The sequence below is a fragment of the Scyliorhinus torazame genome, chromosome 18 (assembly GCF_047496885.1).
Source record: "Scyliorhinus torazame isolate Kashiwa2021f chromosome 18, sScyTor2.1, whole genome shotgun sequence".
In the NCBI taxonomy this organism is placed as follows: Eukaryota; Metazoa; Chordata; class Chondrichthyes; order Carcharhiniformes; family Scyliorhinidae; genus Scyliorhinus; species Scyliorhinus torazame.
In genome coordinates, this window is record NC_092724.1 from 107597605 (window position 1) to 107624377 (window position 26773).

The 26773-nt window shown below is 46.7% G+C and overlaps 1 protein-coding gene and 1 long non-coding RNA gene across 5 annotated transcripts in view; one reads left to right on the top strand and one right to left on the bottom strand.

The window, feature by feature from the left end:
* Positions 1-21461, top strand: part of LOC140395407 (uncharacterized) — a 56884-nt gene extending 35423 nt beyond the window's left edge. The window contains exons 2-4 of the long non-coding RNA XR_011936179.1: positions 1203-1274; positions 11215-11359; positions 17067-21461. This is a non-coding gene — a long non-coding RNA (uncharacterized lncRNA). The remainder of the gene's footprint in view (positions 1-1202; positions 1275-11214; positions 11360-17066) is intronic.
* The window catches only part of LOC140395406 (protein shisa-6-like), an 877428-nt gene that overhangs the window by 452997 nt on the left and 397658 nt on the right, over positions 1-26773 (bottom strand). The window lies entirely within an intron of this gene.

Below are 26773 nucleotides of genomic sequence, written 5' to 3' on the forward strand. Positions count from 1 at the left end.
CTCAAGATAACATCGAGCTCATCACGGGCATTATCTCGCTGAGCATATCCTTCCTGACTGGCTGGGTGTCTAACTGCTCCAGAAAGGCTCCCTGGGATGTTCTACCCAGCAGGGAGTGCACGAGAATTTTGCAATGTTCCCATGCCATAGGTACTAATCAGAGAGAAGCTACACTGTCAGGAAAGTCAATCAGTTCAGAACCTGCTACCATTAGCAGCATATTGAACAAGTTGTGGTTTAATTCTCTGCAGAGGACACATTTTGCTGGCGATTTGTGAATGAATGTCTACGGCAGAGGCATTTATTTATTGCTGAAGATTTGGAATAAATGTGGAATTCAGCTTATTGATTAGGCCTCCTGCAACAACAGTGTGAAAATGCAGGGGGAGGAAATCACACGGTTTGTTTTACTGGCTTGTAAAAGCTAAGGGAATTGGGGCACGTTTTGGCCTTTTGTCATTCACTTCAGTGCACCTAGCTGCAAATTGGGCATTGTATCGCATTATATAGAATCAACAGGACAAAAATGGACCATTCAGTCTAACTGGTCTATACTGGCATACATTCTCCCACCATAATTACTTTTTGGTCTCCTGCATCCAGAATACTCTATTCCCTCCACCTTATGCATGTATCTACCCTATCCTGAAATGCATCAATGCTGTCACTTTCAACCATATTCTCACCAGTCTATGTGAAGAAATTCCTCCTAAATTCTTTAATTGATCTGTGAGTAGCTATTTTGGATTTTGGCCTGTCAAATCCCGCACAGGACTTACGGGGTGGGAATATGATTATCTTCCCCGTGGTTCCTGGGGAGTATGAGCTCCCCCTCTACCTGGAGTTGTATATAACATAACTGTAAATAAACCAAAGTTCTTTAATCTTACTCAGTGTGGACTGCCCTTGTCCTGAATAGATGTCCCCTTAATTTGAATTCACTGACAAGAGGAAACACATTCACAATATTGAGCCTCTTTCATAATTTTTACTGATCTATAACTGACCTCCTTTCGATCTTTTCTTTTCTCGAGCGGACAGTTCCAGCCTGCTTAAATCTTCACTGGTAGCTGAAACCCCTCAATTGTGGCAATCTATTTTCTGTACTAGTCCAGTGCGTAAATATCCAAGGTTATCTTTTGTTAAAATTTTTATTTCCAAGCTCACCATATTCCATTTTGATAATTTTTCTTTATTAATAGGTGGAAGGCGTGGATGGGCTGATGGAATAGGTGGACCCATGGCAGATGCGATTCAAGGCAGAGAATTGCAAGGTGACATATTTTGGTGGGAAGAATGTGGAGGAATGAGACAAGTGAAATGATCCAAATTTAAAGAAACCTGGACGTGTTTGTGAACAAAACTTTGAGGGTGGCAGGAGAGATGAATAAATCAATTAAGAAATGATATGAGATCTTGAGATTTATACCTAGAGAGGCATTCTGTCCATCCCTGAGGTGAATTTGGTGGTGGAGAGAGGGCATTTAATCAGGGAGGATGGTGGCAGGTGGGGGATGGTGGCAGGTGGGGACCCTACCATCTTCCCACCTCCACTCAGATTAGGTATGTGGCCATCCTTCACACTCACTGTCAATTGAGATGCATACATGGTCAATTAATACCCAATTAAAGGCCTCATGCCAACAAAATGTGGGCCTGTTGCCGCACAGGGAGGATGACAAGGAAAGTTGTGTGAGGTTGCTAGTGGTCTCCCGGAAAATTGGGGCACATGATCTCACGGGTGAGAATTTGTTTCCCGATTCTCGTGAGAATTTGCACCCTGTCGGCATTCTCACCCATGGCGAATGCGGGCACAAAACCGCCCCTTTGGAGTATTTGTTGCTGACTAGGCAATGTTTAGTTGATGTTGTTTTTGGTTTGTTACAGTAGAACTCTTAAAATTTAAAGGAATTATATGATGAGATTTAAAGTTGGTTACTGGTTAAAACTATCCTTCACGACAGGGATTGTAACAGGATAGACTGGAGAAGCTGAGCTTAATTGTTCTTTCTTAGGGCAGAGAAGGCTACCAGGAGATTTTATCGTAGTATTCAATAAAATGAATAGCTTGGATGGAGTAATAAAGACAACTGTTTCTAATGGCTGATGGGTTGCTAACCAAAGAAAATAAATTTAAGGTGATTAGCAAAAGAACCAGAGAGAATAGACCAATGACAATAGTCATTTATTAACTAAGGCATAGAATATAAGAGCGGGGAGGTTATGCCGGGAAGATATATAACATTAGTGAGGTCACAAAGTTGAGTTTTATGTGCAGTTCTGGTCACCTCATTACTGAAGGATTGCAATTGCTTTCGAGAGGGTATAGAGGAGATTTATGTGGATGTGGCCAGGACTGGAAAATTGCAGCTATGAGGAAGGATTGGATAGGTTGGGATTGCTCACCTTGGAACAGAGGAATCTGAGTGGAGATTTGATTGTAATATACAAAATTGTGAGAGGCCTGGATAAAGTGGATGGGAAGGCGATAACAGGTAGAAGCAGAAGTAGGCCACACATCTCATCGAGCCTGTTCCACCATTCAATGAGATCATGACTGATCCAATGATATCCCTCAACTCCACTTTCCCACCTTATCCCCATAACCCTTGATTCCCTAACTGAATAAAAGTTTGCCTATCTCAACCTTGAACATACTGAATGACCAAGACTCGACAGCTCCTGCGGTAAAGAATTCCACAGATTCACTACCCTCTGAGAGAAGAAATTCCTCCTCATCTCTGTCATAAATGGATGATCCCTTACTCTGAGATTCTGCCTTCTATCCAAGTCAATCCCACAAGAGGAAACATCTCCTCGGTATCTTTGCTGCCAAGCCCTCAAGAATCATTTATATCTCAATAAGGCCTTCCAACCTCAATCTTCTAAACTCCAATGAGTAGAGGCCCAACATACTCAAACTCTCCTCATAAGAAACAGGAACAACCCAGTGAACTTTCTCTGCACTGCCTCCATTACCAGTATATCTTTCCTTAGATAAGGGGACCAAAACTGTTCACAGAATTCCAGGTGTGGTCTAACTAGTATCTCGTATAATTTTAGAAAGACTTCCCTATTTTTATACTCCACTCCCTTTCAAATAAAAGGCAATATTCAATTTGCCTTCCTTATTACCTGAACTTTTGTTATTTTTTTATGATTTATGCATAAAGACCCCAAAATCGCTCTGTGCTGTAGTCTTTCTCCATTTAAATAATATTCAGCTCTTTTATTCGTCCTACTAAAGTGCGAAACTTCACATTTTCCTGCATTAGATTCCATCTGCCAACTTTGTGCCCACACACTTCACCTGTCTATACTTAACAGAGAGGTCAGTGACTAGGGGGCGTAGATTGGATTTGTTTATTGTCATGTGTACCGAAGTATAGTGAAAAGGATTGTTCAGCATGCAGTTCAGACAGATCATTCCATAAATGAAAAGAAAATACATAGGGCAAACACAAATACACATAGACACAGGCATCGGGTGAAGCATACATGAGTGTGGTACCATTCAGTAGAGAAGATGTGTGAAGAGGAAATTTTTGAATCTGTTAGAGTGTGTTCTCAGACTTTTGTATCTCCTGCCCGATGGAAGAAGTTGGAAGATTGAATAAGCCGGGTGGGAGGGGTCTTTGATTATGCTGCCCGCTTTCCCAAGGCAGCAGGAGGAGGAGGCAGTCAATGGATGGGAGGCGGGTTCGCGTTTTAAAGAGATTGTCAGAAAGATTAGCGGGGAGGCGAAAAACTTCAGAGAGTTTTGGGGTTCTGGAAATCACTGCCTCAAAGGGTAGCACAGGCAGAAATCCTCAATTCATTTAAAAGGTGTCCGGATGTGCACATCAAGTGCTGTCACCTGTAGGGCTATGGACTAAATGCTGGAAAGTGGGATTAGGCTAGATGCTTTGTTTCTCGGCCGGTTGAGACACGATGAGCCAAGGGGCCACTTCCTGTACTGCAAACTTCCTATGGTTTTAAGAGTCGGATTTTTTTAAATGGAACAAGTATTTAGGGATTGACACACTGCCTGACAGAGCAATGGATACAAATTCAGTAAATAGCTTTCAAAAGGGAATGAGATAAACACTTGAAGGAAAACACATTGCAGGGAAATAGGGAAAGAACTTGAAGGTGGGAATAACTGGAGTTTATAACAGCCTGCATAAGTGGCCGAAATCTGTGCTGCACAAGAAGGTTTACACATTGTTAAATCGCCATACCATTCCCTTGGATCAATTATAATTCTTTGCCTTTTATTCATTTTACACATTCAGTTTCATTTTCCTCTCCTCATTTGCTTCTCACTATTTGAGGTGCTGTGATAGATCCTGAACAATGAGAATGATTCCTTCTTATTCGCTATCCCAACCCATATAGAACAAAGAAAAGTACAGCACAGGAACAGGCCCATCGGCCCTCCAAGCCTGCGCCGACCATGCTGTCCATCTGACCTAAAACCTTTTACACCTCTGGGGCATGTATCTCTCTATTCCCATTCTATTCATGGTATTTGTCAAGACGCCCTTGAAACGTCACTATTTGTCCCTGCTTCCACCACCTCCTCTGGCAGCGAGTTCCAGGCACCCACTACCCTCTATGTAAAAAAACTTCCCTCGCACACTCCTCTAAACGTTGCCCCTCGAACCTTAAACCTATGTTTTTGGGCGGAATTTTTTCAATTTGAGACCAAGTGCTGTGGCGGAGGCCGGAGCGTGGCGTGTTTCCCGCTGTGGTGGCTGGCGGTAAAACACACCAAATCTTCCACCCCGACCAAATCAATTATACACCTGGATGTTTTATGGCATATTCAGTGATGAGACAGGCCTGGGTGGCATGTCGTCCACCATTGTGCCTGGACGCCATATTAAAACATCACTGACCCACTGTTGAAGAAAGACGGTGATCCTCCTGAAAATTAGGTTCGACCTCCAGGGACACCCTGAAGCTAGAAGATGCAGCTCCTGTGAATATTCTGAGACCGGAAGGTGGACCCTTCCAGGACACCTGGGGTGGAATTTTCTGAAGAAATGCCAAAGTGCCATTTACGGCGGGAAAAATCGGTGTGAATCCCATCGGCCCCGGCAGTGCGATCCAGATCCAGATCGCAATCTTCAGGCACCTGGGAAAAAAATATTCCCCATGTGAAAAATGCTGCGACTGAGGTGCAAAGCGCCTGATTCACCCAACCTGCGGGTCATCTGAGCACTTCAATGAACTACATTTAAACTGTTCCACAGAACTTGAACTCATTCAAGCCAGGAAGATGGCAACAAGGAAACCAGCTCCTAGATTTAAGGAGGGTGCCATCAGCCATCTACTGGTTACCATGGAGGCAAGGCAGGCAACAATATACCCTCGATTTGGCAGGAGGCCCTCCAGCAAGGTGGCAAATCCTGACTGAGAGACAATGGCAGCATTGGTCAGTGCCAGCAGCCTGACCAAGAGGACAGGAGTGCAATCTAGGAAAAAGATGAACAATCTCATACGATCAGCAAGAGTAAGTGTCCCGGTCTCCTCCTGGCACCCCACCCTTCCATCACCCCCTGATATGTCACCTGGAACCCACATGCCGCCACCTCGCAGGTTCCCAGCACCCAAACTCCCAACTTCAAACCCTCCTGTCAATCTTCATCAGAACCCCTCCCTGATTAGGCGCAGATCCTAAACATGCCAGTTGTCATCGACTCCTGACCCAAAAGGCATCCTGCTCACATTATCCCAATTTGTGTTTCTGCAGGAGAAGATCGCCCACAACAACCGAGGGAGAGAGAAAACAGACAGTATGACGCCAGAGCTAAAGATCCTGACTCCATGCACGGAGAGGGCCATGGAGCTCACAGGGGAGGAGCAGGCCTGCATTGAGTGTGAGCTGGGCCTGTGACAGAAAGATGAGGAGCCACTGCACCTTCATCCAGATGACGAATCTCAAGTGAGTTCTTTGTAGTCCAAGCCCTGGACTAGGTCATGCACTAAAACCATGTCCCTTGCCTTCCAAGAACACCAGCTGAAGAACCTGTCCAGCCTACCAGCTATTCCCACCATCCACCCTCAACACCACCTCAGAGGATGATGCATCACAGTTATCTCCTGCACCATCCACTGTTACAGAGACACACCCCTCAGTGGGCGAACCTAGCAGGCAGGCTTCTGGGTCACTATCTGTTGAGCTCCTCACTGCTTCTGATGCACATTAGGTGGAGTCAGGAAGCCCCAAGGATTGGGCAACCAGAGGTCTGCTAGATCCCAGGACTCAGCTGTGCCCCAGCCAGGTGTCGTGCCTCTGGACATGTTCATCTCTCAGCTGCTTCAGATGCAAAGGTAGAGCTAGGAATAACAGGGGGACTTGTCAGCTACATTCCTGCGACTGCAAGGCAGAATGGAGGAATCACAAAGCCTCCTGTCGCAGGAGATGTTGTAGACAATGTGTGGCACCCAGGCCAAGACAGCAAGGGTGGAACGAAAATCCAAATCCTGAATGGGATCCAGCACATAGGCAGACACAGTTTCTCTTGCGCCTTTATACCCAAATGTTTATCCTTGAACCCTGAGTTATCACCCCTCTCCTTGGGCGAAATTCTCCCCCAACGGCGGGATGTCCGCCGACTGGCGCCAAAGCCGGCGCCAATCAGACGGGCATCGCGCCGGCCCAAAGGTGCGGAAGTCTCCGCATCTTTGGCGGCCTAGCCCCAACATTGAGGGGCTAGGCCGACGCCGGAGGGATTTCCGCCCCGCCAGCTGGCGGAAATGGCGTTTGTTTCCCCGCCAGCTGGCGCGGAAATGCGGCACATGCGCGGGAGCGTCAGCGGCCGCTGTCAGTTTCCCAGCGCATGCGCGGGAGCGTCAGCGGCCGCTGTCAGTTTCCCGCGCATGCGCAGTGGGGGGAGTCTCTTCCGCCTCCGCCATGGTGGAGGCCGTGGCGGAGGCGGAAGGGAAAGAGTGCCCCCACGGCACAGGCCCGCCCGCGGATCGGTGGGCCCCGATCGCAGGCCAGGTCACCGTGGGGGCACCCCCCGGGGTCAGATCGCCCCGCGCCCCCCCCCAGGACCCCGGAGCCCGCCCACGCTGCCTGGTCCCGCCGGTAAATACCAGGTTTGATTTACGTCGGCGGGACAGGCAATTCCTGGGCGGGACTTCGGCCCATCCGGGCCGGAGAATCCAGCGGGGGGTCCCGCCAACCGGCGCGGCCGGATTCCCGTCCCCGCCCAATCTCCGGGAGCGGAGACTTCGGCGGGGGCGGGGGCGGGATTCACGGCGGCCAACGGCCATTCTCCGACCCGGCGGGGGGTCGGAGAATGACGCCCCTGAACTTTGAATTGTGGGCAGCTGACATTATTAAGGGTTAACGCTTGATAGCCAATTCGTTTAACGAGCATGAGCCTCAGGAATGTTAGAGGGCACAATTACTTTCTGCATCAGGGATAGGCAAGATTAACAGGCACCCTTCTTACTCAGGCTGCATAAATCTGAGATCTCATTGCTGTCGGGCCTTTACACTTAAGAGTCTTGGAAGCTACTCCATTAATTGTTTTAATCATGCCACCCCCCTCCCTCCCACAGCTCACTCTAAGAACTTTGTAAATAACACAGGCAGCAGAGTCACACAGCTCTCTAAGAACATGTGTTCTAACACAGCAGCAGGCTTCAGGGTCACGTACCAGTCGCGTCCCCCATCCCGGAAGACCCCGAACTGTCCTGCCGCTACCCTTCCATCCTCTGGAGCTGGCCAAGGGGCTTTGTCTCCTTCAACTCCCTGGCGCAAGGTGGAGAGTGGTGCTCACCCCCTTTTTCTCTCTCAGAGGTCATGGCGCCTGGTGCCCAATTTTAAAAGGCAGTAGTAACTCCTGCCCTCATGACTTCATGCTGGGGGCAGGAAGATTCAATGAGGTCTGAAGATTCGACTTTAATCTCGAATCTTATAATGCATTCAAATTGATGCAAATCAGATTTGTACTCTTCCTTGGCATGAACCTGATCATGCCATCGGGGTGAGCCAAAGAATATTACGTTCTGATATCACACCGGCGCAAATCCCTTCTTTGGCCACTTGTGATATTTTGCGACCATTACAGGATTTGAACCAGCGGCTAATGGGCCTGCTAAATCCCGCCCCTGAATTGGAAGGTCCACCTGCAGATGCAACCTTTACCGAGTGCTGTGGTATTCCAGGGTTGAGGGTGGCCTCCATCCTGAACTCCATGGACGCCCACAGCCATTGTTCAGATGAGTCCCGACATCTGCACGCACGTTGTACGAGCGTGTTTCAAGTTGATGTGTTTCCCCGTTGGAATTGCGGAGAATATGGGGCGAAATTCTCCCGAAACGGCGCAATGTCCGCCGACTGGGGCCCAAAACGCGCCAATCAGACGGGCATCGCGCTGCCCCAAAGGTGCGGAATGCTCTGTATCTTTGGGGCCCGGGCCCCAACATTGAGGGGCTAGGCCGACGGCGGAGGGATTTCCGCCCCGCCAGCTGGCAGAAATGGCCTTTGTTGCCCCGCCAGCTGGCGAGGAAATGACATCTCCGGGCGGCGCATGCGCGGGAGCGTCAGCGGCCGCTGACAGTTTCCCGCGCATGCGCAGTGGAGGGAGTCTCTTCCGCTTCCGCCATGGTGGAGACCGTGGCGGAGGCGGAAGGGAAAGAGTGCCCCCACGGCACAGGCCCGCCCGCGGATCGGTGGGCCCTGATCGCGGGCCAGGCCACCGTGGGGGCACCCCCCGGGGCCAGATCGCCCCGCGCCCCCCCAGGACCCCGGAGCCTGCCCACAACTCCTTGTCCCGCCGTTCAAAAGGTGGTTTAATCCACGCCGGCGGGACAGGCAATTTATCGGCGGGACTTCGGCCCATCCGTGCCGGAGCATCCAGCGGGGGGGCCCGCCAACCGGCGCGGCCCGATTCCCGCCCCCGCCGAATATCCGGTACCAGAGACTTCGGCAACCAGCGGGGGCGGGATTCACGGCAGCCCCCGGCGATTCTCCAACCCGGTGGGGGGTCGGAGATTATCGCCCCTGATGTGGGCAGGCTTGTGCCTTCATCTGCATTCTATTAACGAGATGCAAATGAGGTTCATCCCGTCCTGTGTTGGGTTTTCCTACTTGCCATGGTGGGCACCAGCGGAGGATCCCACGGTAAATTCACATCGGCCTCAAAATGATTTCTGCTTCTCCCGCCATATTCTACCACCCTGCCTGCCATGAAACACACCAATGGGGCTTGGAAGAATTGGGCCCATAGTCTCTGTTTTGATCTTTTAATTGAATATGTCTTTTCCCACTTCTGGTATGTGTTACTTCTGATTAATTGGCCTATCCCACCACCCCTCCTCCTTCCTTATCATCTGCAAGTACTTAAGAGCTCCATCCTTTCTCCAGCTCTGTTTCCATTATACCTATCTCTTCACTTATAATTATCGCTTCCAATCAGTATTCAAGAGCTGTATAATTCTCTGCAGCCTATCTTATGTCCGGTGTAAATAAAACAGTTTGAAGTAACTGCCAGAATCAGACGAGGGTTACTTAAGATAACATAGGTCACGTGACCAAAGTATGAAACAGGGGCGTCATTCTCCGACCCCCCGCCGGGTCGGAGAATGGCCGTTGGCCGCCGTGAATCCCGTCCCCGTCCCCGCCGAAGTCTCCGGTACCGGGGCTTGGGCGGGGGCGGGAATCGGGCCGCGCCGGTTGGCGGGACCCCCCGCTCAATTCTCCGGCCCGGATGGGCCTAAGTCCCGCCCAGAAATTGCCTGTCCCGCCGGCGTAAATCAAACCTGGTATTTACCGGCGGGACCAGGCGGCGTGGGCGGGCTCCGGGGTCCTGGGGGGGGCGCGGGGCGATCTGACCCCGGGGGGTGCCCCCACGGTGGCCTGGCCCGCGATCGGGGCCCACCCCGGACCTGTGACCTAGGGGCACTCTTTCCCTTCTGCCTCCGCCACGGCCTCCACCATGGCAGAGGCGGAAGAGACTCTCCCCACTGCGCATGCGCGGGAAACTGTCGGCGCCCGCTGACGCTCCCACGCATGCGCCGGGAAACTGTCAGCGGCCGCTGACGCTCCCGCGCATGCGCCGCATTTCCGCGCCAGCTGGCGGGGCAACAAACGCCATTTCCGCCAGCTGGTGGGGCGGAAATCCCTCTGGCGTCGGCCTAACCCCTCAATGTTGGGGCTCGGCCCACAAAGATGCGGAGCATTCCGCAGCTTTGGGCCGGCGCGATGCCCGTCTGATTGGCGCCGTTTTTGGCGCCAGTCGGCGGACATCACGCCGTTGGTGGAGAATTTCCCCCCAGATACCTTATGGTGTTATGATCCTTGGCCAGACCCCCAAGTTGTTGTGAAGTCCGGTTAGGGACCAATAGCTTGTTGTTTAAAGTCAATAGTTTGAGATTCAAGACATTTACGAAGTGAAGAAAGCTGCAAGATTCCATGGGCTTTGGACAAACAAAAATGGCCTATACTGCGCAAGGTTATAAAGATGAAACAACTTCCAACATCTATCTAATACGCTAGCATTCAGGGTAAGTGTGAATTAAATTAATGAGCCAACTGTAATGTAATTAATGAACACATCACATGGTGCAACACATGCCAAGTGCGACCAAAACAGGTTCCATTGATTTTGCAATAACCCATTGAGACATCTGTAACACTGAGTTAACAAAATTCACTGAAGATTCAAGTCTCTGAGGGTTTCCGATCTTCAAAGATCTTGCTTTGGGATTCTCTCCGAAGCCGCTTCAAAGATAGCCCAGCTAGCGGATTTCAGTCTCGTCTTCCAAAATTTCATTCCCCTGGGTTCCCATGGGCACTGCAATCTCAATTTACAAACAGAATTTCAGCTCTTCGGCTGTGCGAAGCCGAACACCACTGCCCCAACAGCCTGCAGCATGGAATCATAAACCTTCAGCTGCCTTCTTGGGCTTTCAGAGCTTCTCCTCAGCAAATTTCACTTAAGGTCAGCTCCCCGCAGCCCTTTTTCTGCTTGAAACCTGTTTCTCTGCTCCTCTCTTTCTTAATTTAATTGGGACCTGTTTCTGTCCCCTGTCTTTGTCCCATACCTGGGATTTCCTTTTGGGACATCACCCTGTTCCCCTCCCTTGTCCCCTTCTTCTTTGATATCTTCTTGTCCTTTTTTTCTTATCCCGTATCCGGGGCACTTGCTGGTCGCGGCGCTTCATACTTGGCCACCTGACCTAGGTCTTCACACCTTTTTCTTTTTCCTCCAGCCAAAGGCATGCAGAATCTATCTTGGGCCCGAAGACTGTGAAGATGTTAAACTGCATGTGTGCAGCCAGCTCACTGCCTGAGCCTACGCAGGAGGGCCAAAGTTGGCTGGAACTTAGAGTTCCCGACCTTGTTTGTGACAAGTTGGTAAGAATGAGCTTCATAACAGTGTGGCAATCTTTAATACAACACTGAGCAAAACTACAAAAAAAAACCATAGAATTCTTTGAGGATGTAACAAGACACATTGATGAAAATCGGGCAGTGGATGTGGTGTACATGGATTTCAGTAAGGCATTTGATAAGGCTCATTCAGAAAGTTAGGGTGCATGGAATACAGGGAAATTTGGCTGTCTGGATACAGAATTTGCTGGCCGAAAGAAAACAGCAAATGGTAGTGGATGGAAAGTATTCCGCCTGGAGGTCGGTGACCAGTGGTGTCCCGCAGGGATCTGTTCTGGGGCCTCTGCTCTTTGTGGTTTTTATAAATGACTTGGATGAGGAAGTGGAAGGGTGGGTTAGTAAGTTTGCCGATGACACAAAGGTTGGTGGAGTTGTAGATCGTGTCGAGGGCTATTGCAGGTTACAACAGGACATTGACAGGATGCAGAGCTGGGCTGAGAAGTGGCAGATGGAGTTCAACCTAGATAAATGTGAAGTGATTGATTTTGGAAGTTCGAATTTGAATGCTGAATACAGGGTCAAAGGCAGGATTCTTGGAAGTGTGGAGGAACAGAGGGATCTTGGGGTCCATGTACATAGATCCCTTGAAGTTGCCACCCAGGTTGAAAGGGTTGTTAAGAAGGTGGATGATGTATTGGCTTTCATTAACAGGGGGATTGAGTTTAAGAGCCGCGAGGTTTTGCTGCAGCTTTATAAAACCCTGGTTAGACCACACTTGGGATATTGTGTCCAGTTCTGGTCGCCTCATTATAGGAAGGATGTGGATGCTTTGGAGAGGGTGCAGAGGAGATTTACCAGGCTGCTGCCTGGACTGGAGGGCATGTCTTCTGAAGAAAGGTTGAGGGAGCTAGGGCTTTTCTCACTGGAGCGAAGAAGGAAGAGAGGTGACTTGATAGAGGTGTACAAGGTGATGAGAGGCATAGATAGAGTGGATAGCCAGAGACTTTTCCCAGGGCGGAAATGACTGTCACGAGGGAACATAATTTTAAGGTGATTGAAGGAAGGTATAGGGGAGATGTTAGAGGTAGGTTCTTTACACAGAGAGTGGTGGGTGCGTGGAATGCACTGCCAGCAGAGATGGTGGAGTCAGAGTCATTCGGGACATTTTAGCGACTCTTGGACAGGCACATGGACAGCAGTAAATTGAATGGGTGTAGGTTAGGTTGATCTTAGATTAGGATAAATGGTCAGCACAACATCATGGGCCAAAGGGCCTGTACTGTGCTGTACTTCTATGTTCTATGTTCTAATACCAACAGTGCGGAAGGAGACCATTTGGTCAATTGAGTCTGCACTGAGGCTCTGAAAGAGCACCCTATCTGAGCCCACTCCCCCCCGCCCGATCACCGTAACCCAACCTAACCTGCACCTTTGGACACTAAGGGGCATTTTTTTTGAAAAATATTTTATTGGAGGCATTTCCAAATATATATACAACAAATAACAAAAACCAACCGCGACAATAACAAACAGCCAAAACAGCCTGACACTCCCCCAAAAATCTCCCCCCCCCCCCCACTACCCACTGCCACCCCGACACCTACCGACCCTTTTTTGACGGTTAACCCAGACCCCCCAGCCCAAACAGAAAAAGAGCCCACCCCTCACCCCGCTGACAACTCAATACTCGTTAAAGAAGTCGATTAACAGCTTCCACCTTGAGGTGAACCCCTTCCCTGCACCTCTGACGGCGAGCTTGATTTCCTCTAAGTGCAGGAACTCTGCTAAATCGCTCACCCATACGAACTCTGCCAAATCGCTCACCCATACGCCCGCACTCTGCGGCTGAGTCCCTCCAGCCCAACAGGATCCATCTCCGGATTATGAGGGAGGCAAAGGCCATCACGGTGGCCTCTCTCCTCACCTGCACTCCAGATCTTCCAACACTCCAAATATTGTCACCTCCGGACTCAAAGCTATTGTTACCCCCGAAATCTTTGTCATTATAACTGCAAATCCTGTCCAAAACTCCCCCAACCTATGGACATGGTTCGGCAGCCTCCTGACACACCACCCACACCTATCCTCCACCCCTTGAAAGAACCGACTGCCGCTGCCCCTGTGAACCACTTTGAACTGGATGAGACTCAGTCTTGCACACAAAGAGGTTGCATTAACACTCCGCAAAGCCTCACTCCTTACTCCAGTCCCCAGCACAGCTCCTCATCCCACTTACGCCTAACCTCCCCCATGGGTCACTCACTCACTTTTCAACAGTTCCCCACATATATCCAAGACCTTGCCCGATCCTATTTCCTCCTCTGACAGGAGTTTGTCCTGCAGCACAGGGGGTGACAGCGCCAGAAACAAAAGCACCTCCTTTCTCATGAAGTCCCTAACCTGCAAACACTTGAACTCATTCTCCTTCGACAACTGATATGACCCTCCAGTTCCTCCAGGTCTGCAAACTTCCGTCCAACAAACAAATCCTTAAAGTATTCTACCTCCACCCTTTACCGCCAGGGTAAATCTATGATTGTTACAAATTGGCACCCACAGAGATGTGCCTTCCATTCTAAAATGCACTGATTTCACACCCTCAAACAGGTGCTGCTGGTTTCCTTTCCTTGATTAGGTCAGGCAGTTTAGCATCAGCACCTGGAGACAAGAGAGTCAATAGGATTGCTAAGTTATTCTGCTGTGTTTTCGCCATCCAACTCTTCCATGACAAACGGGCTTCCAATGGTGTCTAGAGCTTCCTTGTAGACATTGTTTTCCTGAGAGTACAACTCAAGGTGGTGCTCCACTGACCTCTCCAGTTGTTTCATGCAACTGATGGATGACTTTCCCTGTGTTTGTTCGCAATGGAGCCGCTTCCTTTGCTAATGAACCTGTTGCCTTTGTTTATCTCTTCTTACATGCCCCTAGCATTGCCTGTGTCACTAGACATCTGGGGCAGAATTCTCCGCAATCGGCGCGATGTCCGCCAACCGGCGCCAAAAAACGGCGCGAATCAGTCCGGCATCGCGCCGCCCCAAAGGTGCGGAATCCTCCGCATCTTGAGCGGCCGAGCCCTAACCTTGAGGGGCTAGGCCTGTGCTGGACTGATTTCCGCCCCGTCAGCTGGGAAAGGTCCATTTCACTCCTGCACTCTGTGGGAGAATACTGGAGAGCACCTGTTCAGTCGAGTCAAAGAACTGTTGGTTTTTAATCTGGCTAGGCAGTATGGCTGATGTTGATACAAGGACAGCATTTCTGCTTTAAACGACAAAGCTTCAGGGGTTGCATTCTAACCCTGATGAACACCAGGGAATGAATTGTATCACAGTCAGCTCTGTGGCAGCTGTGTGTGTCGAGAATGCTAGTCAGAGTCATGTCTGGTGATGTGACTCAGATGGTACCTGATCTTGGATGTCTCCAGGCCTTGGGGCTTGGTTTGTTCTGAAAGTAACACAATGCTCATGGTAGCAGCAAAACTCATGTAATCTCTGCCCATTTGTCATTTATCTTACCGTGATATCCTAGGCAGGAGGATCATGCCACAGACACTGAAATCCCCTAGTCGGCAAAAATGTTCTGTCTTAGGGATTCTGTTGACAGCATTGTTATGTTCTTTGCAGGAGTGGTCTGTTATTTCTGTAGAGGAGAACAACATTGGAACATAGATATTCATGAGGTTAACTGGTCCTGTTTGAGTTGAGTGGCAGATGGAGCGAACCCATTCTGAACTATTTGTGAGCAGAGTCTTATCAGCGAGAGTGACGAGTTCCCTACAGTGAAGTGTACACTGCTCCTCTGAACACTTCCTCTGCCATGTTTAAGTGTAATGTTCTTCTTTCAGCGATCCCTTTCCAGTGAGCCTTGTTTCTTGTAGGTAAGTTATGTCAATGCTCGGCCTTATGTCAATGTTCGGCCTCTCAGGTTTCACGTTGATCACAGCTGTTTTTGTGCCTGTTATTGACCTGATGCCATCCACCCATCAATCCCATGCGCATTGTCCTAACATTCCACCTTGTTAACTGAACAGTTGATATTTGGGATATATGGGAAGTCTGTAGATTAGTTACTCGCCACAGAATTCCCAGTCTCTGATCTGTTCTTGTAGCCTCAGTATTTACATGGCTGGTCCAGTTGAGTTTCTGTTGAGTAGTGATCCCCAAGATGTTGACTGTGGGCAATCTGACAATAATTATGCCTTTAAGTGTCAAGGGAAAGTGATAAGACTCTTTCGCAGGAGATAGTCAGTGCCTGACATTTGTGTGGCATGATAAGCTTGCACTTATCAGTCTAAACCTGAATGATGTCCAAGTTTTGTTGCATGAAGTCAAAGCTTGCCTCATTAATGACAAAACATCGAATGGAGCTGAACACTGTGCGACCATCAGCGGACATCCCCATCGTTGAACTTATGATGGAGGGAAGGTAATTGATGAAGCAGCTGAAGATGGTTGGGCTGTAGACACCATCCTGACATGATAAACTCTTGCAACCTTGAGGTCGGGGTGGTTGAAAGTGATATAGATGCGGTCAGTCAATTCCCAAGGTATTTAATTTCAGCTGTAAGATTGGATTCGCATTTGTTTTCATTGAATAAACAGACAAGCTCACACCAACATTGTTTGAAGTTTGTGACTTGAAATGGATTTAATTTGGGTATTTTTCCAATTTTTTGCTGCAAGAACTCAAACATGTTGAATGACTCCGGTTCCAGCTGGGTGTTTTAAATTAATATTAATGAGGTGACATCATTTATTTAAATTCCATGCTGTCCATGGACTTTTATAATTGGCCAGTTGGGAATTTTACATGGACCAGAGGAACTTCATGGAACAGAGAAGCTGTTCATTGCAAATTAACCACAGAAGTTTCAAATACATGCTGAGAAACGGTCTTAGTCATTGACAAATATATGAAGTAGGCATTCAGGGGTTTTTGAAGGTCCTCATGCATTAATATCCGGTGGACATGGAACTGGGGTTGGGATCTCCCCCAATCCCCCCCAATCCCCACCCCCACCCCCCCAACCCAGTCTCCTGTATTTGAATTGCTTTCCAACATTTGCTAATCAGGCTTAGAATGAATAGTGGTCACTTGGTTAAGGTCACAAAAGGACCATAGACCTACGATTCTGAGAAATTCAGTGTGATTCAAAAGAGGAGAGAAAATAATAATAATCTTTATTGTCACAAGTCGGCTTACATTAATGCTGCAATGAAGTTACTGTGAAAAAAAATATCCAAATAATAAGCTTGAATGCAGGGGAAAATATGTGCCACTCAAGTCCTGGGCAGTGACTGTCTCTATCAAGAGAGAAGTCAACTATTGCCACTTGATTCAATGGCATTAACATCGCTGAATCCCCACGATCAACTTCCTGGGAATTACCATTGACTAGAAACTGAACTGGACTAGCTATATAAATGCTGTGGCTACAAGAGCAAGTCAGAAGCAGGGAATTATGTGACGAGTATCTCACCTCCTGACTTCCCAACACCTGTCCACCATCTACAAGGCACAAATCAGGAGCGTGATGGAATTTTTCTCCATTTGCTTGGATGAGTGCATCTCCAACAGAACTCAGGAAGCTTGACACCATGCAGGCCAAAGCAGTTTGCTCGATTGGCACCCATCCACCACCTTCTATATTCCCTCGCTCTGCCACCAATGCACTGTGGCAGTAGTGTGCACCATATATAAGCAATGCAACAACTCACCAACTTTCCTTTCACAGCACTTTCCACAACCATGATCTCTGCCACCTAGAAGGACAGGAACAGCAGATGCATGAGAACACGACCACCTGGATGCTCCCCTAAGCCAGATACCATCCTGACTTTCCTTCGCTGCCACTGGATCAGAATCTTGGAACTTCCTTCCTAACAGCATTGTGGATGTATCTCCACCACATGGTCCGCAGCAGTTCAAGAAGGCAGCTCACCACCACCTTCTCAACGGCAACTAGAGGTGGACAATCAACACAGGCCTAGACAGCGACACCCATGAATTAACTTACAAAAGCATTTTAGAACCTTTAAGCAGTGTGTCAGTGATTCAGCATTCACAGACATCAGTGGGTTTTAAGTAAATATTTTATTTTTCTGCACTTGCTATTTTTAAGAATTGTATAATGTAGGATATTTGGCAGATACAAGACTATTGAAATTGCCTGAGGTAAAAACCTCAGTCTCACTTACAATTCACACAATTAACCTTCTTCAACCTTTCAGGTGAAGCTGGGTCAGAGAGAGATTACTTTCTGTTCAAGTGTAACCTCAGGACCCAGACTAGAATGAAACACAGAAAGGATGTGCATTTATACAGCATCTTGCACAATCTCAGTACATCGCATGATGCTCTCGAGCCAATAAAATACTTCTGAAGGGTAGTCACCGTTGTAATGTAGAGAAACAAATTCCATAAACAGCAAGGACCAAATCATCTGTATTTTTAATGGATGGTTTTTGATGGATAAAAATAGAACTCTCGAATTCTCCGAAATCTTTGGATCTTTTATGTCCATTTGAGAGGTGAAACAGGACATCAGTCTAACATCCCCCAAAAAACTGTACCTTTGTGTTGCACTGCTTCATGTTCAAAGTGTCAGCCTGGATTATGTGCTCAAGAATTTGGAAGCAGAGTTTGAACTCTCAGCTATCTGTCTCTTCGGTAATCGTACTACCAGTGAGCCGAGACTGGCAGCTAAATTTGAACAGTTAACATTTGAAAATTCCGAGGTGGGGGTGAGAGGTCAGTGCAACACTCCCTTCAAAAGAAAATTGAAATTTGCAATTCTCCTGCTCCTTATGGTTCTTAGAAACATGTCAAAGCAGGCAGCATACAACAAATGGTGGCTTCGCCAATCATAGGCAATTGGACCTCCATTTTGCAATGCCAGATCTGGCTGGGCCATTTCAAACACAATTAGGCCTTGCTTTCTTGTGTTAAAACTGCTCACTACTCCAGCATCAGCCCATTGCAAAAAAGACCCGCGGCTTATTTTCTCTTTTACAAACCGTCATTCGAAACTCCTCTGCTCTGTCCCCTCTACATTTCTCTCCAGAAAGAAGGGGGAAAATCTCATGGACTTCATCACTGAGATCGAAACCATGTGATCAGCTGCCTCAGCCTTGTCCGTCCCTCCCACTCACCTACCTTGCCAAACGTCCTTTAATGTTTTAGCCCCAAATGTGCATTTTTCTCTAGTTTCTCTCCTATTTCCTCTCATGCCTACTCTGACTCATCCTGCCCATGAAAACCACCATTCTATTCCTACTGATCACCCAACTTCACTGCGGGCCATGTAAAATGATGTTACAAAATGGTTCTCTCTCTCTTTTCACCTGTTGTCCCACTTTCCACTAAATCTGCTATCATCATCTCTATCTCTATTCTTCCAGTCCTTGCAAATTACTGTCCCTTCTCTAACTTTGCTTTATTTTCCAAACTCCCTCAACATGTGAAAATGTTGAACACCCCCACCCCCCCACAACGGTACCAATAGAGCTCTTATCAAAGTCACAAATTACATTCTTTTTGACGGTGACAAAGGGAAACTTTCCCTCCTGGTCCTTCTCAACCTGTCAGCAGTTTTTGACATGATTGACCATGTTATCCTCCTCCAACACCAAGAATCCCTACAGTGCAGAAGGAGGCCATTAGGCCCATCGAGGCTGCACCATCCCTTGGAAAGAGCACTCTACTTTAACCCGTGCCTCCACCCAATCCCCGTAACCCAGTAACCCCACCTGACCTTTTAGACACTAAGGGGCAATTTAGCATGGCCAATCCACCTAACCTGCACATCTTTGGACTGTGTGAGGAAGCGGAGCACCCAGAGAAAACCCACGCAGACATGGGGAGAAAGTGCGAACTTCACCCAGACAGTCACTCAAGGCCAGAAGTAAACCCGGGTCCCTAGAGCTGTGAGGCAGCAGTGCTAACCACTGTGCCACCGTGCCACCTCTCCCCTATCGTTCAGCTGGGTGGGATTGCTGGTTCCATTCTCATTATTCCATTATTCTGAACCTAATTGCAGCCAGAAAATCATGATCGATGGCGTCTGTCCTGTTCCCACGTCTTTACCTCTGGTGTCTCCCAAGGATCTATCCTTGGCCTCTCTTCTCTTTCTCATCTACAATGCTGCCTCTCAGACTCACATGTACAGTGATGACACCCAGGTCTTCCCCACCGACACCTCTCTTCACTCATCCCACTGTTGTTAAATTATCAAACTGCTTATCCGACATCCAGTGCTGGAGAGCAGAAATTTCCTACAATTAAATATTGTGAACGTGGAAGCCATTGCTTTTGGTCTCCCTCCCAAACTCTGTTCCTCAGCTTCCAACTCAACCGTCTTTGTGGCAACAGTTTGAGATTAAGCCAGTCAGTTTCAACCTTGATATTTCACTTCATCTCAGGGTGAGCTGCTGATCTCATATTCTGACCTTGTATTCATTAAAACCATCTGTTTCCGCTCTGTAGCATCGCCTTCACCCCTCTCTCAGCTCATCTGCTACTGAAACCCTCATTTGTCCCTTTGTTATGTATAGACTTGACTGTGCAACTCCTAACTGTTGCCCCGTTTTACCCTCCGTGAACCTGCGATCATCCAAAACTCTGCCTATGTCTAGACTTGCATGAAATCCTGTTGCCCTATCTGCCCGGGGCTCACAGGCCTACATTGGCTCCCAATCCAAGCTGCATTCCCATCCTTGTTTTCAAATTTCTCCATGGCCCCGCCCTTCCCTATTTCTGTAATCTTGCACTACTCTGATTCTGGTCTCTTGTGCATTCCCAATTTCGATTGCTCCACCACTGATGGCCGTACCTTCAGTTACCTCCACCCAAAATTCTGGAATTTCCTCCTTGCATCTCTCTGCCCCTTTAGCTTGCTTTAAGATACTCGTTAAAACCTACCTCCTTGACCAAACTTTCTGGTCATCTGGCCTAATATTTTCTCATGTGGCTCAGTATCATAGTTTGTTTTATGGTCTGTGACGCGCCTTGGGATGTTTCATGATGTTAATGGTGCTATATAAATGCAAGTTGTTGCCACAGGAGTAATGAGATGAGCTACCTTGAACTTGGTCTTGGTGGTATTAGATTCAGGCAGAATGTTGGCTATTGAGAGAGCCTCTAGAGCCATGAACTTATTAATGCCATCTGAATAACTGCACCAGAAAGATCGGGCAGTATTTAATGCCTCAGGACTTTTGCCATCAAGCTTGTAACTGAGCGAGAGTTTTACTAACTGAAGCAGGCTGATGCCAGTGTGGATGCCGAGATCTGTTGAAAATCCCCCAACAAATTAGCTGAATAATAAGGCATAACTTTGGAATAAGTATCAAAATGTCAGTGGACATTCTGGCGCTGAACCCAGAGATAAGCAAAATGATCTCAAGGCTCCCAGCACTAAACTAGAAATTAGAATAAATGCTGTCCAAACAAAATGTTACTGACTGATGCTCATCTGAATGACTGAGATTAAAGTTCATCCTATCTTGAATATGGTGAAAGATAAGGTGCATTTTTCCTAGGAGTTCCTATTTGTTCCTAGGAGGAGTCTATCAGGCTTGATAAATGTACCAGGTTTATTCTGTCATCTGGCATAAAGTACACTTCCCACCACTTAAGATATTGTAAAAATCAGAATGGGAAGGAAGGATTTTCTGTGCAAATTACACCAGATTTAATATCACAACTGATCTGCCAATAAAACTATTGACAAAGAGAGAACTCTAGCATGGAAGCCGACAACAGGGGATTGCCTGTTCCTCAGGAGTGCACTAGCCCTAGTTAAAATTCAGTTTGGTATGTAAATCACAAAATAGTATGCCTATTTCGCACCCTTATTCTAATGCACCAACTCCACAACTCCAAAGCTCAGTAGCACAATGATAGTCTGTCAGATCCAGGATAATAACTACAGTCTACATTACACAGAATTTAATGCATGTCATTTCATAAGCAAGTCTGAGTGCTGGGCCTGGCAGTATTGATGGTCAGTATATCTAATATTTGCACAATTAAATTATACTCTACAATTAATCAGCAACTGAACTGGTCTAACGATATTAATACTGTGGCTACAAGAGCGTTGGCAGTGGAGGGAATAAATGTTTGTGAAAGGGATTCCAATCAAATGGGCTGCTTTGTCCTGGATGGTGTTGAGCTTCTTGTGTGTTGTTGCAGCTGCACTCATCCAGGAAAGTGGGGAGTATTCTATCAAACTGCTTGTGTTTTGTAGGTGATGGACAGGCTTTAGGGAGTCAGGAATGAGTTACTCACCACAGGATTCTCAGCTTCTGACCTGCTCTCACAGCCACAGTATTTCTATGGCTAGTCCAGTTCAGTTTCTGGTTAATGGTAACTCCCAGAATGTTGATAGTGGGGGGTTCAATGATGGTAATGCCATGGAATGTCAAGGGGCGATAGTTGGATTCTCTCTTGTTGGTGATGGTCATTGCTTTGCACTTGTGTGGCACAGATGTTACTTGTCAGCCCAAGCCTGGATATTATCCCAGTCATGCTGCGTTTGGACAAGGATGCCTAATGCCTGCAGTGAGTATATAGATAATCTGCCCAGAAAGCATGAGGGGATTTTAGCTTAGCTATTTCCATAGACACGCAACAGTATAACTTAAACTACAATGAAACCGTTTATTAAGCTTCAAATCAACATTGATTTTGCTGTCTGGACTTTCAGACCTCTGATGCCAAATTGAATCAATTTGTCCGCTTAACCCATATCACCACAATTTTCAACAGTCGTTTCTATGGATTCTAATGATCAAAGCCATGGGTGCATGTTATTTATGGACAAATGAGCAAAATTGTGAAATATGTACCTGAGTAATAAAATATGACATTTGAGTGATTCAGTCACAATCGAACATACTGAACCTGTTGATTTACCTTGAGACATTTAAGTGTTCATCAGTTGTAACATCAATATGACATCATTTTTGCCCAGCGAATCATCCTTTCCTATTCCAATTTTTGCTATTAAATGAAAGGCACTGTGCAGTACTTGACGCCAGATAACAAAACTAACATTGTGTTTTCATCCGAGGTACGGTGAGCATGCACTTATTTTTCACCCATTCTGGTTTGAAGTGAGCGCATTTTTTTTTATTTCAACCATTCACATCTGCACCAGTAGGTAACATCCTTTGACAGTATGTTATTGTGACTTGTTTTCTACTGCTAGGGACCTTTAGATCATTTTGTTTATCTCTGCATTCAGCAAGAATAATGTTCCGAAATTGCCCCCAAGAAATGTTCACTGACATTTAAAACTTAATTTACAGTTGTGCTTTATTAGCCAGCTAATTCGTTGTGTTTTTTTTATTTTGAAGAAAATCTGCAAAGAACATTTTTCCTCGTTTTCTGACCTCTTCCCCTGAACGTATTAATGATCCCTGTGTGATATCTCCTGAGTACCTTTCATGGTGCCCAGGCAGTGATGGTAGGCAATGATAGCAGAAGTTGGAATTAAAGCCCATCCTGTATTCAATGGACATGCTTGCTGTGCAGGAGGGAGAAAACTTGGCCAACTCTCATTTGTACTGTTCCTTCGCCTGCCTAAAATGAGGCAAATTATAATGCTAACATGCAATCATTAAGTAGGCAGGGTAGTGTAGAAGTAATGGCACTTGACTAGTAAACTACAGCTGGAGAGTTCAAATCCCATTGTGACAGATTATGAAATTGATGTTTGAATATTGCTGAAAAGATAAGCATTTGCTCAAGCTTTTCACCTTGCACTCATTTTCTTTTTTAAATTTAGAGTACCCAATTCATTTTTTCCAATTAAGGTGCAATTTAGCATGGCCAATCCACCTACTCTGCACATTTTTGGGTTGTGGGGGCGAAACCCACGCAAACACGGGGAGAATGGGCAAACTCCACACGGACAGTGACCCAGAGCCGGGATCGAACCTGGGACCTCGGCGCTGTGAGGCTGCAGGGCTAACCCACTGCGCCACCATGCTGTCCCCATCTTGCACTCATCAGGACAAATGCAAGAATGCCAATTTTCAAATGATGTCAAATTTCAAATTATCACAACGATTTGCTGCCAAGTGACTTTCTGCACTTGGGACAGAAATTGACTCAAAGGATAAATTGTCATGGCCATTTCAAACTTGGCATTCTTGCATTTGTCCTCATGAATACCAGATGAAAAGCTTTGTAACATGGGCGGCACGGTGGCACAATGGTTAGCACTGCTGTCTCAGAGTGCCAGGAACACGGATTCGATTCCGGCCTTGGGTGAATGTCTGTGTGGAGTTTGCATGTTCTCCCCATGTCTGCGTGGGTTTCCTCTTGGTGCTCCAGATTCCTCCCACAGTTCAATGATTTCAGATTATGTGAAGCTAAATTGCCCCATAGTGTCCAGGGAGATGCAGGTTAGGTTCCGGCTTATGGGGATAGAGCAGGGTGGACAGGGGATTGGACCTGGTAAGAGTGCTCTTTCGGAGGGGCGGTGCAGACTCAATGGATCGAATGGCCACCTTCTGCACTGTATGAATTCTATGAATCTGTGTTTCTTTTGTCAGTAAAATTGAGTTCAACTTGTTAAATGGGAACAATGATATTTCTGAAGTTGAACAATGGCTTTGATCATCATTGATGGAAAGGAATCACCAACTCCACCTGGTCTGGCCTATGTGTGTGACTCCTATCCAATATGAAACAATTGGTACTTAATGCTTTCTGACATGACCTGGTAAGTTAGGGATGGGTAAGAAATGTTGTCTTTCCTGTTTCTCTCAGAATGCACAGGCCAGGAATCAAACAGGGACCCATCTTGTAAGAAATAATAGTGGCTTTGCCAGCATCATCCACATCCTGAATACCATTTAAAAAAAAAAGAATTGTACAGGGATTCCCTGGACTGTATAACTCTACATATTTAGTCATTCGGGGGATCCTGACTATTTCTTTAAAACATTTTCCCTAATATTTAATGTGCTGATTCTGTTTTTACCTCTTTATGCTTCACTCCCAAATAAGGAATGAGCAATCTGGCTGTTCCAGCCCCCAGTGTTCCTTTTGTCCTGAAATGTGGAACTTCTTTGACTTTCTCTCCCTGCCTTTGAGACATTCAGGAGAGAGATTCATAACACAGTTCACTTTAAATGTGTGGAAATTACATTTGGCTTTCAAAAGGGAATTGGAAAGACACCTGGAGGAAAACAAAAATGCAGGTCTATTGGGAAAGGGCATGGGAGTGAGACCAGCTACATTGCTCTTATAGGGTGGAATATTATGCTCTTAAAACATAAGCATGGGTCCCAACCCTGCCTTTGCTTCCACCCGCCTGGGAGATCTTCCCAGAGCTAGCCAATTAAGAGGCTGTCTCTGGGTCCAATGTCCAATTAAGGATGGTGAGCAGCTTCTTGAGGCTGAAGGACCAATCAGTGGAAGGAATGCAGCCCTGCTGGTAGAGGTGGAGAGGTGCTCTCTGAAGAGGTATCCGACTTGATGAAATAAATGGTCATCCCAGTTGCCAGACCATCTCTATGGAGGACAAAACTCTGGCACAGGATGGCCAGAGGCTGCAGCCCACTGGTGGCTGTGGTTCTGGAGTTGAGTGAGTGCAGCAGGCTTTATGGGATTCCAGGACAGCTGCCAGCAGGCTTAATGGGGAGGGGATGGGGGGAGGGGGGGAACCTATCTATCGCTGGGAAGATACTGGCAGTAGCCCCAATCAGCCCACAAATGAGCAGTTAAATGCTCTGCTGGCGATGGCCTGTCTCATGGCAAATAAAGGTCCATGTTAGCCCACTGACCCGATGCTTATATCTCTGAAATTCCTCCCAGTGCCGTCTTCAGTGGAGCAGGACAGGTTCTGCCCACGGAAAGCCAGCATTGACTCGCTCAGAGAAAAGGCCTCTTCCTCTGCTGCAACCACTTTATAGTTCTTCAAGAGACCGGCAACAGAGGTACTATGACATTTGCTGATTTGGTGACTGGCATCTTGCCCACCTTGAGACACGAAGTAACTGTTAACGGGCTGGCAATTTGCAACATGGCATACTAACTCTTTCTGAGTGACCCCAGTTAGTGCCAACTAGTTCCTGAAGATATTAATCATTCTCCTGCTGTATAGAATATGGCCAACTTGTATGTCTTAGTGCTATGACTCATCAATTCAAACAGAACGCATAATTTCAAGCGTAGCCAATTGACTTAAGATTTTGTGATGAATATATGCGTATTAAATAATTTCATACATATAACTATTTTTTAACTTGAACAAAGTAAGGCTTACTTAAATTTTTCATATTGTTCATTGAGCTTTCTTCCCTCTGAAAATTCCACCTGCATCTATGGGGTAATGGCTAGCTGGGAAGTGTTTTCAAGTTAATGATGCCTTGAAGAAATTCAAAAATGACCATGGGCAAGAACAAAGCTCCAATGTTTTACGTCACCTGAATTCCTATTGCTAGCATTGCTATTAAATTCTTTATCTAAGCATGTTAATCTCCATTTGGCTTTTTGTCCAATTCCTCCCTTTAAAACTCACCTCTTTTGAAGAAATGGTGACTCTTTGATGGGGCTTGAGTCCGTGGTAGCTGGCATCTGTCCAATGCATCCATCTGGCACATGGGCCTGGGCTGTGAATGCTGCCAGACACTTTGACCATGTGATAAAATTCAAACTGAGCCCAATTCCATCCATTTCCAAAGATAAAATGCAACCAAATCGAAAGCAATCAAAACAAAAAAACCTGGATGGTGCCCCCTCATAAGTGTGAGCTCAATCAGGAAGGGAATCGAACCTGTTTGCCTTCAGGTCTGTATGACTTAGTTCCACTCTATGGAGCACATTTACCCAATGCAGACAACTGTATAGGACCCCCATTTTTCACATTGCTCACAGGATTAATATTATAAAGTTATTAGTGAAGAGATTTAGAGCATTAATTGTTCCAAGTGTATTCTTTGAAGAAATGAAATAATACCAACCTAATTTTAAAACTGTCAAGGAGATTGAAATGATGGTTGGAATGGAATAAATCTAATTGTTGTTAATAAATAAGTCACTCTTCTACCAGTTAGAAACCATGAACATCTCAGTGACTGTTAGTTCGATGTTTTTTATTAATCTTGCTCCTTTTTTGCAGAGGGTCTTCTCAAAAGGCAGACTGACTACACTGAGATATTTGAAATGAGCCTGAGATTTACTAATTCTTGTATTAGCTTGTCACCAGTAGCCATTCATTGTTGTTGACGGTGCTGAGAGGGGAATGAGGATGAAAAACTAAGCAGAGACGACTTTCAGCATTCAGAGCATTTTGTATGCACCACTAGGCTAACAACTAGAAAGGGTTGAGTAATTGTTTGGATGTGTGTACAAATGCGCTTGTAGGCATTGGGTGACTGTCTTATGTGGAGTTTACACATTCTCCCCGTGTCTGCATGGGTTTCC